General features: G+C 41.3%; 1 protein-coding gene across 1 annotated transcript in view; it reads left to right on the top strand.

Annotated features, from left to right (window-relative positions):
* The window catches only part of SCHIP1 (schwannomin interacting protein 1), a 670,407-nt gene that overhangs the window by 425,178 nt on the left and 226,072 nt on the right, over window positions 1-19,157 (top strand). The gene's annotated exons all lie outside the window — the stretch shown is intronic.

Genomic DNA, 19,157 nt, shown 5'->3' on the forward strand with positions numbered 1-19,157 from the left:
CCAATAATGCAATCATATGGGGAGAAAAATAAAACCAGCTATTTAGAGTTTAAGGAAATAGAGTTAATCAAATTGAGGAATTAAAGTTAAGGCTATTTTAATAATTAGTAAGAATCACTTAATTGAGAGCAACCATTCTTGTCAATTCTGATCATACAAAGAAATTATCTTCTGGTGAAGGGGTATCCCAGAGCAGCATACTTCCTAAGGCACGGGAGACTCACTCCCCCGGAAAAGTAAGGGTGATCTGCCCTTTCCTCTCCCCCAGGTTTGTGGGAAACTCAGCTACAAGCCCTGCCCTACAGGGCCCTTCCCTGGGAGTCCCTCATCTCAGTCCCAGCCTTTTAGGAGGAAACACTGACCTGCTATGGAAGCAGCCACTTCCCATGCCAGGGCGACATTGAAACAATGATCGCTGGGGCATTGAGTTCTTCGATGAGCTTTCCTAGGTAGTTCCATTCATGAAATACTGCAGAATCAGCAATCTCTGTAAATGTATTTCTGGGGGACTTGACTCATAAATACCATAATTGGCAAAAAGTCTAGTGGCCCCTTAACTTCTGGATTTTACAGACTATTATATTTCAAATGAATTCAAGGCACTCACTGGTAACTTTCTACAATACTTTCCCAAATAAGTACATTTAAGAACATATATTGATGTTACACCAGAAGCATCATTTTAACCAGGGAAAGTAGGAAGGAGGCGTATAATGAAAAATATATAGTACTCAAAGTTGAACAAGTTCAACGTTTTGAAAATCTATATTGCCCTTCTTTTTTAAATTTCACACTAGATCAGTGAAAACTTTGTTATGTTTAGCTCCAACCAATCCACAGAATCTATGATTCTGTTCCATTAAAAAATACTTCTACTACCATGTATATTTATTTGGAATATCTACTGACTGCTTTAACAGGACAAAGAGCTCATGTAAGATGATTTTAGACTTTGATGAAGATACTACTTCAAGAGGTGCAGGCAGAGTTGAGAAAACAAGGGAAGATGGGATACCCATGACAAACACCAACAGGAAGTTGTTGTCACCCGCAGGCCTGTGAGCCACGGGAGAGCTGGAACCATAGAGGAGGGACCAAGCTGGCATTGTAGCCATATAGTAACAGCCACTCCAGAAAATGCCATCTAATGTGGGGAAGGAGTTTCAAGAGCTTGTCATGACCTCTTTCTCTTGCTGTCCTCCAGACCCTTGCTGGGCCTTCCATTGGCCAGACCCACCTGGAAGCCAGGAGGCAGGGGAGCCCCGGTGATATGATTGCCAGGGGTTAGCCTCCTAGGCCTAACACAGAAAGCATAATGGAGAATAGATCTGATGGTAGGGGGAATGGGAGAGATGGAGAATAGCCAACAGAAAACAAATCATTCGCGAATCATAATAGGTGAACATTCTACTTTTAAGCTCCTTCAATTGTTAGAAACATGAAACTATGGGCTAAACAGTAAAAGAGCAGGCACAAGGGTGTTTTCATGTGCTTACCTTTCTTATACCACTCTTTTCTTTCTAGTGCCACTTGCCCGTTAAAGATTTCAGTGTTGTGTTATGAATTAAGTTCTAGATACCATAAACTTTGCTAACACTTGCTTGTCCTGAATATGTTTTGGATTTATAACTATTAGTCATTCAGTTCCAATAATTGTTTGTATACGTCATTTTCTTGATGTGCTCTTAAATCATATGTAGTAATCTGGAGAAACTTTTTTTTTTAAACTGAAATTAATCTTATTTTAGCTATTTTTAAGAAGGTAGGTAGCACAATTCTTATCAGTAGAAGGTTGAGTTCCAAAACCATGACAGAGACTTAGGAGGAAGGGATAAAAGAGACATTCAACTCTCAAAGCCTCTCTCTGTTGTTCTTGATGATAAAAGCCGGAAGCTCTTTCTTTCTCTAAACACATTACTGAGGTTCTGGGTATCCCAAGGGAGGCCAGGGCCACAAAGAGTAGGTGCTCAATTGCTCTGCATAAGAATGCGGAAGAAACCAACTTTCCAGAAAATATAAGAAACCCAAGTGAAAGAGAGTGTCAGCAACATGTCAGGAAGCAGGAGCCTGTGGATAATAGTAGCCACCAGTGACAGAAAGGACAGAGGGCTCTGAGGAACAGGGATGAATGATACCTAAGTGATTCTATATTCCATAATGTAACGCTTCCTTCATAGAGTCAAACTTCAGTAAAGTCTGATATGCATACAAACATCTTGTAAGGAAAGCCTAAGGGAAAACCAAAAAGAGCTGAGTGCCACTTGTGGCTTAGCATGAAGCAGGAAAGATGGCAGCTGGGGGAGGTGAGATACTAACACAGTTGAGAATCCAGAGCAGCAGACACCAGGAGCTATGAGGGACCAAGAGAATATGACCCCTCAGGAATTCACAGGACTCTTGACGAAGCTGTTGGACTGTCTTCAGAAAGTCAGATAGGGGCTCAAGCCAATGCTATTTAAATTGCAGCAAGACAGAGTGATCACAGAGGACTTCTGAGTTAAACTCTAAATTCCAGGAAACCACAAATATGGATCTGCTTTTAGTCAACAAGACCCAAGTGAATCAAATGGGTACCTCGATGGAACTGAAGTAAAACCTAAATTCATGGATTGAAAAGTCTTATGCTGCTTCCAGTGCTGATATTCTGCATTTTTTAATCATATGACTTAAAATTTATATTTGCCAGTAATTAGCCCTCAAAATATATAAATGAAAAGTCATAAGTAAAAATAAAAAGTGACAGATATTTCACGTTTTACAAATATTACAACTACTGTAACATTTGGATTAAGCTACTGTCTTGCTATACGGTATAAGCTACATGTTGTTCAATCCCTTTACTCTCCTTTTCAAGTAGTAGTCTGCCTGATCATGATTGAGGTTTAGAATCTTACTAACTTTCTCAAGAATTTCAGAATGCTTTAAAATAACCCTACCTAACCTCACTATCATCCTGTTATTTTGCTATTTGCAATCCCATATAAAATTCTTTTTAGAACAATAGTATATGACAATAGTTCTACAAAGGAAGTATGGAGACCTCAGTAAGAGGCTAGCTGTACTTGAAGACTTGGATGAGCATGAATAAGTTTTTTGCTTTTCTAGACCTCAACTTCTTCATCAATGAATGAACAGATTAAGTATTGATTGTGTAAGGCTCTGTGAACAAAAAAATAGCTAGCATTCTAAATAAACCCATGAATGACTCCAATTTCCTTTCTCTTCTCTCATGTACTTGTTCTATTGGTTTACCAGCAATGATGGGAAAATTCAATGTTCATCTATCTTAAACTCTGTAGCAGTTCATATGGAAACACTGGCTTGACTGTTCTACTTCTATTTAAACTTTAACCATTCATCATACCTAGACTAAATATGAGCCAGGCAAATAGTAAGTTTTAGGGATTCGAAATAGGAATAAAATAAACCCCTGCTCTTGAGGAGCTTCCAGCCTAGAGAGAAGCCAGAGCCATAAATAATTAAAGTTCTGTAATGAAGTTATATATAAAACCCAAGGGAAGATAAATGTAGTGATTAAATTTTCCAATGGAGCAAGGGCATCAGAAAAAGTTCTAAAAAGCAAAGGCCCTTTCAAGTGGTCCTTCCACAGCGAGTAGGAACCACCAGGTGGGCAGAAGAAGAGCACACACATGCCAAGGTTGACGTATGCAAGCAGGTTTGGATTATAGTAAGTACTCCAGTGTTAACAGACCATGAGGTATATAGGAGAGGAAACTGAAGATACAGTTGCAATGGTAGATAAAAGGATAGCCCTTTGTGTCATTGTGGCAAAAGCTGTTAACTCTTCATAATTATCCACTTCTTTAGTAAGAGAACTCCCATGTTTTAGCTGAGCGTGTGGCAAACCAGCTAAACACTACACATCTGTTGGCCTTTCAGACAGCTTGATGTGGCCATGCAACTTAGTTTTAAACAATGAAATTGTAAGAAGGGGTAAGTGCCACTTCCAGAATGTTCCACCACAAAATCTGGGTAGGAATTCCCCTGACCCGGTCCCCTTTCCACTGGCTAGCAAATGCAAACAGCAGTAGCAGCCATTTAAAACCTAAAGATGGCAGTTGCCCTACTTAGCCCTAGATGACTCACCTCTGAACATTATGTGGGAAAGGCACATCTGTCCTACTTAAGCCATTGCGCTCTTTAATGTTTTCGTTATAGTAGCTTACCCTTGGGGGGGTTAAAAAATATTAATACATTTCCTCTCACCTTCTAAGTTCCTTTAGGTTGGGCTAATAAGAAAATTAACAGAGACAAATTAAGGGAAGAAAAAACAAAGTTTTAATATATGCCCGTGGAGACTCCACATAGGCTTGAAAATTCCAAAGACAGTGAGGCAACATTGGGTATGTATGACATTTTGGAAAAAGGAGAAGGAGGGGACTGGGGCCTTAAACTTCAGAAGTGAGAAAGGGTAATTTACAGGTAGTTGAGGGAGAGCTGAAGATATGTAGCAGGAAAATTCTTGTCAGGCAACTCAGAAACAGTGGGACACGGGGTATCTCACTAACAGGACTGGCATCTTCCTTGTAGGGTGAAGATTCTTAAGGTCATTATAAAGCCATGGTTTCCTTCTCAAAGCAGGTTGCTCTGTCTGAATTATCTTGAGCAGGAAAATGGGGACATAGGGGGTGATCAAAGTGTTACCAGTAGAAATGGTGCCCTTTCACCGAGTCCAAGGAAAGTATTCTAGGGACCCGTGCATGGGAAGTTATTGCCTAATGGTAAGGTTTATTGAAGCTGGAGCAAACACAGTCTGTCTAGGTTCAGCTCTGGTGCTTAGCTCTGTCTGTCCCATTGCGGAAAAAATCCAGCCCTATCTTCATCAAGCCCAGTAAAAAGGCCAACGTCTAAAAATTCTGTACCGTTGGCTCAGTCCAGTCCAGTCTTTGTCACCTTCCAGCTTAGTGTGTGTTCCCCGCTGAACTCCAGCTGGCTGTACCTGGGCCTGCGCTTGGAGTCCGCCACACCCATATGCTTGCTATGGAGAAGAAATGCCGAAGCAAACAGGTGGAGCATGTGTTGCCAGAGAGACAGAGACAGAGAGACAGAGAGACAGAGAGCCTTTTTGTTAAACTGGGATTGTACTATCTTGAGGTAGGGAAGGACCAGGTACGTCTTCAAACTAAGCAATCAATTTCCCAAGCCTTTGTTAGTAGGTGCTGGATCCTCCCCTTAAACAATACATTTCCTAGCTCTTCCAGGGTTCTCTGTCCGTTATCCAATCCAATCCTTTTCCCAGGCAAGCCACTCCCCTTTATGGTCATCATCTCTGCTCCTACTGCACATTCCTCAAAGTGGAAGCACCTCCTCCTGCACCATTTTGACTTCTACAGGCCATGTGCCCAGCTGAGAAGTTTCACCTTTGCTGCCCTGTCCGTACCCTGACTAATCTGTGGGGAATGGACCTATAAGTCCCTGAGGAGTATGTGAAGCGGTAGCTTCCTAACGAAGCAGCCTTAATATTGAATTGAGCTTCTCAGTTTATTAAGCTTCTTAACGTGTGTGTGATTCCTTTTGCTCCTTTCCTTTATTAATATCTAGCCACCTACACTAACAGAAGGTTTTTTTATGAGCTTTGTTTTTTTAATAAATAGCTTAAAATTTATATCCCAAAAGCATCTTTAGGGTGGAAAAACTTTGGTTCCCTTCAGCCTGTACCCTAAGTAATACAGCCACATTCTAGAAGTTAAAATTTATCCAATAAATGGTGGAAAAGGCAGAAAGCAGGAAGAGGAATAACCTGATCAGGACTGTGTATGTAAAGGGAGAATCAAAGTACAGAGAGACTGGAGACAGAGAAATAGGGGATGGAGGGACCCATATTGCCAGAGGCTGCTCTGTGCCAGGTACTGTACTGGGCACTTCCCAAACCGTCTCATCTAATCCTCACAGTAACTTTCAGAGATACCATTATTATTTCCATTGTACAGATGAGGAATCCCAAACTTAGACAAGTTTAAGCATGCGTAGAGTCTCACAGCAGGTAAAAAAAATAAAGTTGGAATTCACATCCAAGTTTGTCTCTTTCCAAATCTGGTGCACTCCCCTCTGCGCCATTGGTAAGAGATGACATGGCGGGGTGTGGAGTGGATTTGCCCAGACCCAGATGGTGGAGCGCAGTAGTAAACAGAGAGCACTGGATGATATGAAATAGGTTTCAGAGACAGAACTGATTGGTGTTGATGACTGACTTAGAGCCTCAGAACACAACAATTATCCATTTACTTGTTCATTATCAAAGAATGAATCCAAGATTTTGTAGCCAGTTTTGTTTGTTTGTTTGTTTTTTCTAATTGGATTCAGGTTGTTTTTTTCTTGTTCTTTTCAAAGCTCATTGAGTTTAGTTTTCTAGCTCTCTCTATGAGTCTGTTTTTTTACTGTTCAGAAACACTTGAAATAGGTGTCTCCAAAGCTTATCACCTCCCTTTCTTCCCATTAGGGTGTCCCTATCTTCTTTTCCACATCTAACACATACCACATGGAGCTTGAAACCACATTTACTGTCAGGCTCTTTGGAAAGCTGAAGGATGGCTTATTTTACCCCAGGCCATCATTAGCCCGGCATTCCATCCTTTGCTTAGACCAGTGCTTGGGTCTGGAATGGCATTTCAAAATTTGTTTTGCTGTTCCTTTATTGCCCAGAAAGCAGTTTAATTAAAATTGGCATTCTAAATAATGCAGTAACATTGATATATAAAAGTCTGGTCATTGTTCAGCAAAAGAGCACAAGAAAACACCCAGAGGAAGAGTGGGAAACAGCTTAACACTTCATGGCAGGTGTATTTGTGTTCTTGCACATTAAATTCCATGTGTGATGTATCTAACACTTCAGAGGTTTCAAAACAATTCAATATTTCTTATGACTCTTTACCCTCTTAAAAACTCTAGTAAGTAGGCAAGATAAGAATTATTATCTCCACTTCCGAAGAAGAAGCTCAAGTGGTTAGTTGACTTGCCCAAGCTCTCTTGGCTGGTGTAGCCTTGGAACTCAAAGTAAGTCACATCTCCACGGTCTGATCTTTCATTCTGTAGTTAAGGAACAATATATTATAATATCAGAAAGAAAAAAAATAGAATCTTATATTTCTTATGGTCTCTGCCCTCATACATTTGCTCTCTTCCAAACAACCCAAGTCATTTTGCAAACAAATACTATTATTCCCAAAGAAATGAAAGCACCTATAATATTAGAGAAATACTCCATTTGCCCTGGCTGGTTTAGCTCAGTGGATTGAGCGTCGGCCTGCGAGCTAAGTGTCGCTGGTTCGATCTTCCAGTCAAGGTACATCAGAGAAGGAAAACTCTGACTCCAAAAAACCTCCACTGCCTTGCGGCATACCTCTTCAGGGGAAAGGCTAAGGGAGTAAACCCTGACAGAAAATCCGGAGCCGGAGTCCCTAAGGCGGTTTGACGTTGTAGTCAACACCAGCAACTCCTGCGGCGCACCTGAACCCAAGCTGTATCGACTCCGTCTTTCCCTTGGACCCTTCAGCTGCGAAGAGAGGGGGGGTCTGCTGCATGGGCAACAGCAGACCCTCCATATTACCCTGCCCAGGCTCTGTAGCTTCAGCGTCATCACAAGATGTCGATTCAACACGGGAGGAGACAGATACCATGTCACTCCCGAGTCGGACTGCACAGCCATTCTCGGCGGTGCAGATAGACTCTTAAGAAGCTACACCATCGTCTCTCGAGACGGACGGCTGCCGACGACGACGACTCCATTGGAACTGGCTGGTTTGGCTCAGTGGATTGAGCGTCGGCCTGCGAGCTAAGTGTCGCTGGTTCGATCTTCCAGTCAGGGCACATCAGAGAAGGAAAACTCTGACTCCAAAAAACCTCCGCTGCCTTGCGGCATACCTCTTCAGGGGAAAGGCTAAGGGAGTAAACCCCGACAGAAAATCCGGAGCCGGAGTCCCTAAGGCGGTTTGACGTTGTAGTCAACACCGGCAACTCCTGCGGCGCACCTGAAGCCAAGCTGTATTGACTCCGTCTTTCCCTTGGACCCTTCAGCTGTGAAGAGAGGGGGGGTCTGCTGCATGGGCAACAGCAGACCCTCCATATCACCCTGCCCAGGATCTGTAGCTTCAGCTTCACTGGAGAGGACACTCCAGCGTCATTGCAAGATGTCGATTTAACACGGGAGGAGACAGATACCGTGTCACTCCCGAGTCGGACTGCACAGCCATTCTCGGCGGTGCAGATAGACTCTTAAGAAGCTACACCATCGTCTCTCGAGATGGACGGCTGCCGACGACGACGACGACTCCATTGGAACTAAAAGCACTTTTCATATAATAACAAAGATTGTACTGTGCTTATAGGGTTGGAGTTTCTCTTCCCAGAAACTGATTTATAGGGAAAAAACATCAGTGACTTGCCATGGGCTACTTGGTAGAAAGCTCTCTTTCTCTCTCTCTCTCTCTCTCTCTCTCTCTCTCTCTCTCTCTCTCTCTCTCTCTCTGTCTCTCCCTCTCTCCCCCCTCTCCTCCATAAAAGTCCTTACTGTTTTTCTCATGGATTAACTAAGAAATAAACACAAATTATGAACCATTTATAAAATTTATTATGAATCATTCCTGTAGAAATGAGTAATGCTACTATTGGAACCAAAAATTTACAAATACTGAAATTGTACTCCATAAAATGTAGTAACTAAAAAGTAGTTAGAAAATAAAATATTCCTGAGAAAATTTAGTAGTGAAAAAACTGACCCATAAAAATTGCACTTTGTAGAAATAATGGCCATCAGAGAAAAAACTCATTATGGCCAAAGCTAGAATCCTTTAAAAAATAACTTATCAATGACAAACATTAATGCTTGGCATAAAATTTAAATGAAAAGAATCGATCCTAGTAAAAATAATTTTAGTAAAATAAAATGAAAATATATGAAAAACCATTAAAGGCTCTCTATAGAAAATTAATCAGGGGATTAAACTGTCCTAATGGTTTTCACTACAGAAAAAAAAAAAAAAAAACTTTTTGGAACCAAGTTTTTCAATGTTGCTATAATCCTGACTAAAATGTTTACATTAAAAATATCATTGGGGCCAATTAATTATATCAAAATAGGAGCCACTAAAATTCCTCCACAAATCAGATATCTAAAAGTCTACAATTTCCTTAGCCAAGAAAATTTCTTATCTGGACATGAGTTTTTACCTCTCTTACATGAAGACATTGAAATAAATTATTTTTCCCTTATCTCTAAACTTCTATAATTCTATGATTAGCCAGTTAAGTATGAAATTCTTTTAATTTGTTAAACTAAATTCCAAGTGAGTATAAATAAAAAGATTATAAAAGTAAGTCAGAAACAAACCCAAACAAAATTCCTTTTTGGACACGTAATATGAAGACTTAGACAATTCATCATATAAATGTCATTGCTAAAGCCATGAAATACTTTGTTACTTTGATGAATAACAAAAAAAGAAAAAGAAAAGATTTACTCTATAAATTGAGAAAAAAACTTTATTTTTTTATTCATTTCTGAAATCTTGCAAGATAGAGTATAATAGACACTGATATTTTTGTATTTTATACTGCTGACCATAGACAATATTTAAGTTACACTTAATAGTGAACAAGACCAGTGATTTCAACTTTTTTTCATCTCATGGCACACATAAACTAATTACTAAAATTTTGTGACACACCTAAATAAACATTTTATCTTTTGCTAATCTGACCAAAACATAGGTATGAGTTTGATTTATTCACAACAGACAGCTATTGCTATGTTGGCTGTTGTCATTTTTTTATTTGACAATCTAAGGGAAAAGAGGTCAGTGCCCCTGACTAAATAGTCAGATATTGCTTATTTTAGAAATTCTTGCAGCATACCAGTTAAAAAAATCACTGAACTAGCCTCTTCATTCAGAGCAATCATAAGATAATAAACAACATTCAGGCTATTTACAAGCAAAATTACTAATCAGACCATCAGTGTAAAATTGGGTCAATTAAATAATCAATAGGTTTATTAATTCTTTTTTGTGTATAACTTTTTTTCCTCTTGTTTTGGCATGTATTTCCAACTTTGCTTAAAACAGTAAACATTTTTAAAAGATATTCCTATTTGAAAGCAGTTTCATTAATTCCCATTTTCTGTTAAGGTGATTAACATGACTCACAGGTTGAACTTGACAACTCTTAGTAAAGTAGGAAGGGCACACATTCAGATCTGCTGCCTTAGAACAAACTGCCCAGCCAGAGTAACCAAGACCCACAACTAGTCAACCCTGCTGTTCCCAGCCTGGATGGAGTGTCAGTCATCAGGATGGAGTTGACAAGCAAATGTGGCCACTTTTAACTCATTTGTGTGTGTGTATATGATGTACTTGATTATATAAAACTGCACAAACAATCTTGGATTTTGTACAGAATTATTTATTTTTAAAAAAAGTTCAGAAACCACTTTGCATATTTTAATAATGTTGGCTTTTAAATAACAAATAAAAAATAATAACAACAATAATGTCAGCTAACATTTACTGAGGCACTCACTATTCTAAACTTATGTGTATAATCTTTACTAAAACCCCATGGGGTAGGTGCCAATATTACACCCATTTTACAAATGAGGAAACTGGCGCTCAGAGAGGTCTTATAACTTGCCTAAGGTCACACAGCTAGGAAATGTCAGACCCAGAATATGAATACAATTAGTACAGCTCCAAAGCCTATGCAGTGTAGCCTCCCAGAATAGTGTGGGATTGTCGAGATGGGGGTAGGGGGAGGATAATTATATACAGAAATTTAAAACCCTTTTCTATAGCAACTGACTGAGAACTTTAAGCCTAAGTTCTCTATTTAATGGAAGGCAACTCCTTTGCAACTGTAAATCTGAAGACCATGATTTCTCAAGTCAAATATAATGTCCTTTTCTACATGCAGTTTTATTTTCTCGTCTTAAAGTTTCCCCTTCCCGTTTGATTACAATTTAATCACTGTCTGAAGGTCAGTGTCCCTTAAGAATTTTAGGTGAATGTCCTTTCCTTTCCTTCATTTCATTTATAGGTCACAGCTGCCTTATCTCTTTAAATCTAGCCAGTGTTATTTCATCTATTTCCATTTGGGGAGGATCTAGGGAGGGGGGGTTTGGGAATAATACCAGCCTACGCAACTATGTCTCCTTCATCCCTAACTCCTCCCAGCTCAGCCCTTTACAGTTCTGACAAGTCTTTGAAAATGACTAAATTCAGAAAGGCAATTGTGTCATTTAAACCACTGTATTTAAATTAAAAAGTGAGGCAGAAGCTTAAAATTAAAACAAGTTCAGGTTCTGTTAAGTTTCACTATAAAACGATGCATTCAACCCCTAATAGTAAAATGGAGCAGAAACTCTGTTATTCATATAGATTTGGAGAAGTCTGACCCTGCAAGTGCTGCCCATGAACTCTCTGACCTCTGACACTTGTTTCAGGAGTCCTTTTTGGGTTGGGAGCCCAGGAGGCTGCTAGGGGTGGCCTGGCCTGTAGACAGCATCCCAGAAACTACACTATGGGGTCCATGCATTGCTCTGATTTACCAAATAAATCACATCATCTCTCCTTGGTACGCCTGTTCTGTCTCCCTTTGCAGCATTCCTTAGCAGGGTAAACAGCGCCATTTCAGCAATTTTAAAGGTGACTTCCAATAAAATATGTATGCAGATTTACTTCAGGGCCGGTAGGCTGAACTGTAAATTTATACCAGGTCAACCATGGCAAGCCTTTCAATTAAAAAAGAAGAAAGAAAATACAGAAAGTAAAGTTTCCATCAGCATTTATCTTTAAATGAAAAAGTCATCTAGGCTTCTTTCATTTTTGTTTTCCTTTCTTCTTTCTCTTCTTTTTAATGTGAAGGTATTTCTTCTCTGTTTTTTAATGAAAAAAAAAAACTGCCCGTGAAGAGCAACTGACTGGAGCGTTTCAATAGCCTGGGTTATAAACCTCTCTCGTAAAGCCTGGAAATAAAGAGAAATCCTCGGTGTCACCAGCCGTGACTTCCCGTGAACCCTGTGCTTTGGGCTGACACCGCGCATGCTGGCAGCCGTCACCTCCGGGTGCCATTTGAAACACTGCCGTGGGTCCGCCACCCTCGCTTATGAAAACCGAGGGATTAACGGTCTGAGGCAGCAGCCCCACAGAGCCGCCCGCATCAGTGGGCTTCGCAGGCGTTCCCCTCTTTCTTTCAAATTTGGGTGCCCATCCTTCAAGGAGCACTGTCCTCTGCCCCCCATAACTGGGTAGCCTTCTTTGGCCTCTGCCAAACAAAGCCTGCAGATGGCTTTGTACTTTTTATTTGCCAAGAATTTATTGGCGCCCATAAAACAAACTTCTGTGGCTGGGGAAACTGCGCCCTTTCTGTTTGTTGTCATTGTTGTTGTTTTTAATCTAGGCTGCAGTCCAAAAGTTTGCAGCATGAGTGAACTCTTATGCTCTGCTTTCTAGTTTTATTTGGCCCAAGAAAAGCAAACAAATGGCTGTGCTCAGTGTAACAGTATATATTTATTAGAAGTTGCTGCTGTTCAGTGTTCGCCTGATCATCTTCAAAATACAGTCTTAAGGGAGAACACGAAAACATCAAGTCCCTGGTATATAAGCAATTCTTTGCCAAGTAGCAAAAGCAATAATCAGATCAAATTTATCTTTGTAACAACACTGTACCTCGGTAAATGGAAGATATGTTTGTCCCATTTTATAGATGGGCATGCTGACAGCATCCAGGACCCATATATTCTAAGGTCACATACTATAGGGTCACAAAATCAATGTGAGGTGGACCATTATTCATCACTGTCCCAGAGTCCTCATCCTTGGCACTGCTGGGTCCCTGCCTTATGGGATGTAGGAGATCAATTTAATGAAGCTTAACCCTTCATGTGAAAGCCTCCTTAGACAAAATTTGTGATTGTGCCCTATTCATTTTACATTATTCAAATGTATCTCTGATACTACTGAATGTTATAAATTTATGAGAGCTTTTGTTTGAGTCCAAAATAGGAATTGAATAGCAGAGAGAAGGAGAAAAATGATATTTAGAACTACAATGACAGGTCATGCTTACTTCTGTGACATAGCATGTTCTTCTGAAGATTTAATCCATCTGGAAACTATGGCAATGCAGAAGGCCCGGTTCCAACTGGGGAGGGAATTGGAGAATTGCATTTGTCAGAGTTCTGCAGCATCTGGAATGATGTGCAATGAAAGTAACATGACAACCATGTCCTAACTCTCCTTTCATGCCTGAGCTCTTCCAAGTTCACTGACCCCGTAGTTCTTGGAAATAATACACTTTACAGGGTGTTGTGGGGGTGGAGGGAACCACTGGAGGCAGAGATGGTGCTATGGACTCTGTCCCTACACCCGGCACATTCTATGTGATGATGAGTATGTGGGGCTGTGGGTGGCTTGCTGGGGGTAGGTAGCTGCTGGCATGTCAGGAAAGTGACAGAACCAAGGTGGAGCATTAGCAGAGCCTTTCCTTTCCTTAACTGTAGCATCAGGGTTGTGGGTTTTGGGTTTTTGTTTTTTTTTTTATTCTTCTTATCATGGCATCTCTTAAACTGCCTAGGCATGGAATTAACCTGGCAATCCAATTATACCTCTAAGCTTGTATTTCCTGCTCTTTGCACAAATACGTTAGGCACATAAAGGATATCGCATTTGAATACGCTCTTTGAAGTGAGCAAATGCTCAACACTCTTCTGACATCTGCCCTGAGTTCTCTGTTACTGTGTTCAGAAGAAAACCACAGTCATAGCAAGTGGTGGTGAATGCTAGTTGATGTGGTATCACCCTGGCCCTGGCAGGTGTGTCACATTGTCACCTAAAAACCTTCAGGTTCACAGCAGGAAGTTTTCACAGCAGATAGAAAGGAAACAAGAAGACAGGAGTCAGCAAGGGTTATACATTCTCCAAAGAAGCAACAACTGTGTCAACCCCAAGTGCACTATAAATACCCAAATGCGAGAGGATTTGAGAAATGCAAGCAGCTTCCTTTTCTGAGTACTTGGCTGAAAGGACTCAGGACTCCCAAAGGGAAGAAAAAGTGATTCACAGGGACTGAGAGTTCTTAGTACTAGCAACTCCACATTTCAGTGTAACTCAGATATCTCCAACTCTTTATTTATTTCATGTTATTTACCGGCATCTCTGAAGCCTTGAGTAACATCAGCTTGGAGTGAAACCACTGTGTACCCCAGCGAGGTTGCTAAGCCTTTCATTTTCTAATAAGGTAATAGCTCTATTTGCTTCTTTTGAAAGAGGCCGCTGAAGCAGAAGGGTGTGCATGTATATTTTACTGAGGACACCTGTCTCCCACAGCAAGGTCCCCAGCACAGCCTCAGACCCTCCCCTTCGTCACAACAGCATCCCGTTTTATCAGAGAAGTGGAAAGGTGCGCAGTTTCAGAGATTTGGACAATGACCCCACAGCAGCTCTGTTTTCTGTCAGCCTTGCCAGACGCCCCCTCTGCTTCAGGCATGGGCCTGGTGGCTGACACTGTGCGGCCTAGGCAGGCAGGGCCACAGAACACATGGGCAGGGCATGCCGGCCAGATGCTAATGTGGCCACCAGAGGCATGTGGCCAAGCCTGGGCTGTCAACACATCTGCCAGCCTGAAGTCATCCCATCCCGGGTTAAAGGGCTCTGCCAACTTCAAACCAACATAATTATACAAACAATAGCTTCTGTAGGCCAAAAAAGGAAAAGAAAAGTGCTTGATCTGAAAGAATACGCTGTTTATTCCTGATGATCTTTCTGGAAGCTGGACATAACTTTATTTCACAGAGTAGTATATTAGGCTTATGGTATAGCTGGAATTCTCTTTATGCCAAGGTCTTGAAAACCTTTGTAATTTCATTAATCCTCATGAGTGAATGCTCTAAAATATTGATTTCTATACAGGTACTCCCACCTTTGATTCAGTCAGTATTCCCAAATATAAAATTTTTCATGATGAAATAATGCAGATGAAGAAAATATGTGTAAATATGTATATATAAGTACATATATATGCACAAAATATTACATATACAAATACATAAATATTCAAAGATGATCCTGATACTGTCATTTTAAGATTAGAAGCAGCCCAAATGCCCTGTATTATAAAACATGGATTGAACTGTAATAGAGTATTTCAATTGAATAATGTTGAAGCAGTACAAGTACAATATTCACAGCTATAGCAGACTTGGAAATGTTCATGATGTAATAGTTTTTTAAAAAGCGAAATTGCAAAGTTGTTTTTATACTATGAATCGTCGTCGTCGGCAGCCGTCCGTCTCGAGAGACGATGGTGTAGCTTCTTAAGAGTCTATCTGCACCGCCGAGAATGGTTGTGCAGTCCGACTTGGGAGTGACACGGTATCTGTCTCCTCCCGTGTTGAATCGCCATCTTACGATGACGCTGGAGTGTCCTCTCCAGTGAAGCTGAAGCTACAGAGCCTGGGCAGGGTGATATGGAGGGTCTGCTGTTGCCCATGCAGCAGACCCTATACTATGAATACACTTGTATAAAAATAATAAGTACATATGGACAAGACCTGAAAGGAAATAAGGAAAAAAAATGGGGGCAAAATCTTCACTCATAGGAGTGGGAAACTTGAAAAGTACATACCTCTTTTGTTTGTTTATTTAATGCCATTATGATGTCATTTGAGTAACAAAAGAGCAATGGAAAAAGAATAGCTTTCCACTTTACATGGCACCTGCTTCCTGCATCATCTTTAAGGGTAAATGCAAACGTTCAGGTGCACACTGTAGGGTGCTGTTAGCTTCTGGCTTTTTCAATGTTGTAAAATTTGGAAGGTTGTAGGTAAAAGAACCCTGCAGAGGGAATATAATGTATCCTAAACCCCTATTGAGGACATGTCTGAGCTCTGTTTTGATTTTAAAAGAATCTATTCCACCCACACCCCATGATTTCTCCCCTAAACGAACAGGACAACTTTGGGATGCTAGACCCATAGGTAGTCTTCCGCTACCCTCACTGCCTTCCCCTATCTGAGTCTGAACCTCTTGGTTGTGGGAAGATCAGTATGCTCCTATGAGGCATGAATTTGATGTTTCCAAGTTAATGTGTAACTAAGCAATCCAAGCACAAATGGTTATTGAACATCTGAGATGTCAAAGGCACCTTGTGAAATATTATGTATGGTGCTACATCCTCAGAAACAAGCATTAGACATGCATTATCACATTCGATCCTTAAAGCAATCCTCTAAGATACATTCCATTAATACCCCCATATTGCAGATTAAGAATGTGAGGTTTGAAGATTAATCAGCTGTTTAATGGAATGAAAATTAAGTAGCCTGTGGCTCCAAAGCCATACTCTAATAGGCCTAATCTCTCTGCTTTTCTGAATACTCATCCAGGTACTTTTTAACTTCTTACAACATCAAAGCCCACAAGGCTTTCCCTAGATAAGCCAGTGATTTTTTTTTTTTTAACATAGGGATGTGTTGTATAAACTGTGAACTGGGGACCCTATAGAATAAGGTCTAGGTCCTCAGAGCATGAAGGCGGTCTGTATCTAAGGTGGACAACTCCTTCAGGATAATTAAGAGAGAAACCACACAGAAAACAAGAAGCTGGCAGAAGACAGAGCAATTGCTGGATGCAGGGAAGTGTGTTTCATGCAAAATTCATGAAGCAGGCACCCTAGACTTAAAAGGTGATGCCTAAGGCCACAGAGATTGGCAGTGGGAGACAGGCACCTACTTACCCTGAGGTCAAAAAGGCAGCCACAAGTAATAGCTCGATTTGGGCCAAGGAAGCAACTTTGAGCTAAACCAGTAAGAAGACACACCACCTGGAGGTTTGGGGCCTTAAGGAAGGGCTGGGAGAGCCTTCAGACAAAAAGCTTATGGGCCACAGCACTTGAGGGGCTTGTTCAGGATTTGGGTCATTGGCAAACCTGCCTGAAGAGCTTGAGCCTGAACTTGCATCTCTGCCAGGTGCAAGGTTTGTACCTCTAAAACCCTCAGACCAGGATGCAAGTTAGCCTTATATTCAATACTTGAACCATCACAGTATATTGAACTTTGTTTTTTGTTGTTGTTTTTTTATTTATTGATTTTAGAGAGGAAAGGGAAGAGAGAGAAATAGAGTTCAACATGACTTGTTTTTCCCCTTACTTATACATTCATTGGTTGAGTCTTGTATGTGCCCTGACCAAGGATCGAACCCGCAACCTTGGGGTATTGGGATGACGTTATAACCTACTGAACTATGGACAGTAAGAGGAGAAGAAGCAGAGAAAGCAAGAGTATGAAAACAGGGGTTTTGATAGAGAAAGTTTTTCTTTGAGGGGAAACAGTAAAACAGAAACTGAAAATGACAGGACACCCCCCACCCCTGGATGCTGAACCTTTGCAGTGGGTCACAGGGGAACAGGGGTTGGTTCAGGGTGATGTGGTCAGCAAAACATGGGCGTGGAGCCAAGAAAGACCAGGTTCAGGTCCAAAGCTCCCACTTCCTAGCAGTATGACCTTAGGAAAGTTACTTCAAATCTCTAAACTTGGATCTCCTCATCTGTAGAATGAGACCAGTTATACTTGCCTCCTAGTGCTGTTGTGAGGTGTGAATGACATAAAGGACATGAAATACCTAACACATGAGTACTCAACAAATCTAGGTTTATTTCCCTCTTTGCTTCTGCGAGTCACCAGTCAGAATAGCATCATATTTCAAACATCGTATTCAAGAGCCCAAGGTAACAGGATTCTCCAATTCTGTTTCTCAAATATTCAAGACTGAAATATGTAATCTTTTTCTTATCTTGATTCCCCCACCCCCACCCCACTAGTGGTGTGCTGAATTTTTCTAGCCAGTTGACTTCACATTCGTAGCTAGCAATCAGCCATGCTGAGAGTATGTACACCATGGAACGCAGCAAACGCTACCAATCAGGGCTCCTTTTGGTTTCCAGAGAGTTGATTTATCAGCACATCACAACTCCAACCCTACAGCTGCATCAAAGCTGTTCTCCTTAGCGCTCAACTTCTTCCACCCACCTGCCCCAGAAGAAACTCCACCTCCACACTCACAAGCTTCACAGCTTCCTTTCCTACTATACTCCCCTCCTTCAGCCTCAGATTTGAGCATGTGGACCCACTGTGCTTCTCTCCAGGTGTGGGAGACAGAAGAGAACAGCAGCAAAGAGAGGGTTGTCTTTGATGGAACAGGGGAGTGAGACTGTGAGAGCTACTGTTAACTCCTGGGTTAATAGTAGTTACCCCCAGGACAGTTTGACGTGAGTACTGATAATAGTTACTTTACACCAAACTTGTCCCAGCTTCTAAAACTAGGGATGAAGGACTCTGGAGCCTAGCCCATCGTCTTTTGCTCAAAAAAAAAAAAAAAAATCAAAGGAAAAAACTTATTTATGCTGTGAATAAGGCATGTTGAGCCCACCTAGCCCCAGGGCACATGCCCCCTTGTGGCCACTGCCCTAGATGCTACGTGGAATCAGTTGCTCCTGCCTGTGTTCCTTGGAGGGCCTCACCACACATGACATTACCAGCTCCCATCCTTGGTCCATCAGAGCTCACCTGGGCATGGATGACCCATTATACTATATAATAAAAAACCCAACAGGTGAAAACCCAAGAGGGGACAGACCACCAAACAAAGCTCAGCAAGCAAAACAGTTTGCCTGGGGGTGTAGACAGTCATTTTCTTTTTCACAGTCAGGCCAAACCAATGAGACCATCCCATTGTGAGGGGTGTCTTCCATGCTGGTGTTCTGTGGCGGCCACATGGTCCTCTCCTGCGTCGGTCCCTGAGAGAACCAGTCTCCTAGATGGCATTTCTGTCTTCCCTTTTGTACATACCTTAAGGATGGCAGGTGTCCCGGGAAAGACAGTGTTGGCAGTCAGCTGTCATTTGGCAGTGGGATTTTTGTAATTATTAGTGAAATTGCAGGCCATAGGCTTCTCAGAGCCACTATGGAAGTGAGGACTCTCCTAAGTTCTCCTAAAAGATTTACTTCATTGTTTTCCCCAAATGACATGGTGAAGCAAATATATTTAATCCACAGGTACGGCCTTAGGCAGAGGAAGGGCAAGACAGCAACATGTCCTTGGCACTCACTGCATGTCAAGCATGAGTTTAGGCACAGCACCTCATGCTCTCAGC

The sequence above is a fragment of the Furipterus horrens genome, unplaced genomic scaffold, assembly GCF_987537825.1.
Source record: "Furipterus horrens unplaced genomic scaffold, mFurHor1.1.pri manual_scaffold_1, whole genome shotgun sequence".
In the NCBI taxonomy this organism is placed as follows: domain Eukaryota; kingdom Metazoa; phylum Chordata; class Mammalia; order Chiroptera; family Furipteridae; genus Furipterus; species Furipterus horrens.